Genomic DNA, 3,956 nt, shown 5'->3' with positions numbered 1-3,956 from the left:
TAATCAAACATAGAACTGTCCTACTACTTTGACAAGTCCTTTCACACGTGGGCTATAATTGCAGCAGGGGAGTGAATGGACAGACATGTTGGACATTAGTGTGTTGCAACAACAATAAAACAGCTAGTCCTGCAATGTACTACACCAAGTCTTTCCAACATTCTCTCACCATGCGAAGCAGGATATTACCTTCATCAGAGAAGTTTGATGACTCATACAAACAGAAAGACCGATTTAACCCATCTAAATGAATAAGGCCAGATGTCTGAAATATGCAGGCCTATTCTGTGACTGTGTCTGCCCGAACAATGTCTCTTCTACCTCCACCCAGTCAGCTAAATGGAGGCACTTGTTTAATGCTGTGACTATGATCAGATTCACAACCTCTTTAGTCTCTTTATTATTTGCCTGTTTGCAATGGAATTCCATAAATACGAGTGTGTGAGTAATCTCATACTCATACATCGATTTTTTATTTTATTTTATTTTAGATGTTGCCACAATTCCTGCAACTTCAATTCGTTCATCATGACGCTATCAGGTGCGGGTTTGGGAAATCCCGGATTGTAATAAACGCATTTATCATTGACGGTCTACACCTTTAAGACGTCGAAACTGTGCGTACTGGGAGTGGGCATATGTTCAACTGTAAAATCACAACAACACATCGCAATTGGGGGGTATGTGAAGAGGACTCTCTTCAGTGACCGCTAGTTATAGAAAAGGTTTGAAATAATGTACACCAATATTTTACCTGATTAACTGAAAAGTGAATCATACTGAAAGAATATTGATGGGGAAATGCATTTGGGATAAGTTTTGCGCAATGGTCGAGCAAGCGTCTTGATCTGCAGACGTCAACAAATTTAGTGTGACAGTTTCACGAGCTGATATTTTTCGTTTTGATATGCCTCTAGAATTTTGTAATTTAATAGTCTGACATTTATGGCAGAAATGTGTTGTGGATCAGCAGGGATACTGTGCCGGCAAAATGTGAAATATGTATTCAGTTGATTTTTATGAGTTTTGTTATGTACCACATTCTCCATTTTAACTACGTCTTTAGCCAAGAACAACGACATTTATCTCATCAACACTAAAATATCTGCCGGTATCCTGCATGCTGTACTGTTGTGGAAGCAAGGACAAGGAGAAGCAGCGCTCGGACGCTGCTGAGGTGTCGAGAATTCTAGAGACAGAGAAAAACCGAAAGAACCGTGAAAGCTCACCACAACCACTGGAAATGTACGGAATAGCGGGAATACCCGAGTTTCTACCCCCCTCTGGTGTACTCCAGCCCAGCTCAGTAATCCCACTCGAGTCTGGTGAGGTGCCTGGTTTGGGGAGTCGATTCAACAGGGGTGTGCTGAGCTTTGACTCCCCCCAGCGGAGACGAGGCCAACGGGCCCCGAAGCTAGGGCAAATAGGACGTTCGAAGAGAGGTGAGTGCGGCAGATAAAGCAAGCAAAAGATAAGGAACGAGAATTGAGACGAAAGAAACTGAAAATATAGTTGGTCTAAAATATAGTTTAATTCTAGGTTTATCGATAAAATAACTAAGTCAGTCTGACCAGAATATGTACTTATTTTAATTGTATGATTATACAGAATCAGACGAACCTTGTATGTCTTTTTTCCTGCTTTTAATATATATATATATATTTTTTTTACAGTGGTGATAGAGGATGAGGACTTGGATGACGTCATGAACAACAATGGCCTCCCCATATCAATCAATATCTCTCCTGTTGCCTAAACACTGTCAGACTGTCCAGACCTCAAGAAGCTATCGTGCACATTTGTGAAATTCTGAGGCGAGTACCACTTCTTCTGGACCATACCCAGTTCAGGTGCCCATTGCAAAGTTTACAATAGCAGCTTGCGCATCACCAGTAGTTTAGCTCTTCCTGGAGGGAAGGTGGGTGTCCCAAGGAAATAAAGAGAACACGGTGCATCTCTGCTGCTGTTCTGGTTTTGAACGGGAGGGGAGCAAGTTGGATAGATTTGGAGCCAGACAGTCTGAAACATAAGCACACACGAGAAGGCCCTACCCATCAAGACCTGCCCCTTAAAAATGAGTTGACCTATGCTTTTTCATTGTTTCACATATTATTTTGACAAATACACTTTATTTTAGCCTTTGATGGTCGACAACACTGTCTCGTTTTGGTGCAAGTGAAGTGTCTGTAAAATCTGTTCTAAAACATGATAGATAGATAGACTTTCATTTGTCATGCACGTCCTAATTATAAGTTTAGTAATCCTAAACCCTGCCTATGTTGTAATGTATTTCATTTTTACCCTTGAGTTACTAGACAAAGGAGTTCTCACTGTGAACTAGTGAACTTCTATGTATCCCTGAATAGAGGTGTAAAGACAATTTTTTGGGGGGAATTAGCTTCTTGTCCAATGTCCTTCACCAATCACCATAATAATCTAATCTGGTCTAAAAAAAGAATTGTACGACATTCAGACAAGTTGCCTACCTCTGCTCTTGGTGTATGGCGTATCATTCATTTTGGTGGTTCATGTAAAACCCAGAATCAGAACGATGAAGTAGATCGCAACATGGAGGAGAAATTTGGTATTTGGTGCATGACTGACCGAGCTGTGACCGAGCTGTGAGGAATACATTGTTTTGATATGGAACCATTGGTCAGTTTGGCTCTGACTTTTTCCCGATAGCTGTAAAGTTATACAATTATATCACTAAAAGGGTTAGGCCTACTTCAACTCCAGTTACAGTTATTCAATTCTCATTAAAACAAAAATAAATGATATGCTTGGACTGATACTAAAGTGAGTGTTTTTTTTAAACTCTTTGCATGAAAGAGTCTGATAAGTGGCATGTGTTATTGTGAAACCTTGATTATACTTCTTGGAATGTGATATGCTGTTGTACAGTGATAGTACCACCAGATGGAGATAAAGTCGAAGGAACACAGTGCTCTGTCCAGAACTTTTGTCTCACTCAACTAGCACAGACTTGTAATTCATTTGGAATAAAACCTGTTTGGGTAGTCTTTGGAAATGAACCTATTTTTGGGTAGTCTTTGAAAATTAACCTAAGTCACAAGATCACTGTTGAAGACAATGAGAACATTTTTGGTTTGAGGAGAAGTGTTATTTTGGCAAAATGTGGATCTGAGAGAACTTTGTGGATGTACCCTCCCCCCACATATTTATTTGGACAGTGGAGCTAAAACATTTAACTTGGCTCCATATTCCAGCATTTTGGTTTTGAGATCAAATGTTTCAAATGAGGCGACAGTACAGAATGTCACCTCTTATTTGAGGGTATTTCAAATCAAAGTTTATTGGTTGCATACACAGATTTGCTGCTGTTATGGCAGCAGGTAAACTAGTGGTTAGAGCGTTAGGCCAGTAACCGAAGGTCGCTAGTATGAATACCCAAGCCGACAACGTGAAAAAACATTTTGATGTGCCCTTGATCAAGGCACTTAATCCTAATTTGCTCCAGGGGCGCCGTACTACCAAGGCTAACCCGAGAATACAGTATATACTTAAACAGTGAGTAAACAACAGAATATGAGGTGACCCGTATTCAATGACTCTGTAAATGGGGAATTAGTCTCAAGGTGCAGGGCAGAGTACCGGGCAGGCAGCCGGCTAGTGATGGCTGTTCAACAGTGATGACATGGAGATAAACTGCTTCTTTCAGTCTCTCGGTATCTGCTAGAAGGGTGACTGAGGTCCTTGATGATGTTATTGGCCTTCCTTTGACACCGAGTGCAGCGTGCACCCGGTGATGCGTGCCCCCCATGATGCATTTTTTCATATATACACTATGTGACCAAAAGTACATGGACACCTGCTCTGAGAATATCTGGTTCCAAAATCAACGGCATTAACATGGAGTTGGTCTCCCCTTTGCTGCTATAACAGTCTCCACTCTTCTGGGAAGGCTTTCCACTAGATGTTGGAACATTGCTGCG

General features: G+C 41.1%; 1 long non-coding RNA gene across 2 annotated transcripts; it reads left to right on the top strand.

Annotated features, from left to right (window-relative positions):
• Positions 1 to 610: 610 nt before the first annotated feature.
• On the top strand, positions 611 to 3,031 carry LOC109873162 (uncharacterized). 2 transcript variants are annotated; one of them, XR_002252558.2, is made up of 3 exons: positions 611 to 725; positions 1,067 to 1,442; positions 1,674 to 3,031. It is a non-coding gene; the product is annotated as an uncharacterized LOC109873162 (long non-coding RNA). The 2 variants fall into 2 exon arrangements; XR_004206019.1 differs by having other exon boundaries at positions 632 to 1,442.
• The last annotated feature ends 925 nt before the right edge of the window (positions 3,032 to 3,956 follow it).

The sequence above is a fragment of the Oncorhynchus kisutch genome, linkage group LG28 (genome assembly GCF_002021735.2).
Source record: "Oncorhynchus kisutch isolate 150728-3 linkage group LG28, Okis_V2, whole genome shotgun sequence".
Taxonomy (NCBI): domain Eukaryota; kingdom Metazoa; phylum Chordata; class Actinopteri; order Salmoniformes; family Salmonidae; genus Oncorhynchus; species Oncorhynchus kisutch.
Note: the sequence above shows the minus strand (reverse complement) of the source record. Positions and strands in the feature narration are given on the sequence as shown.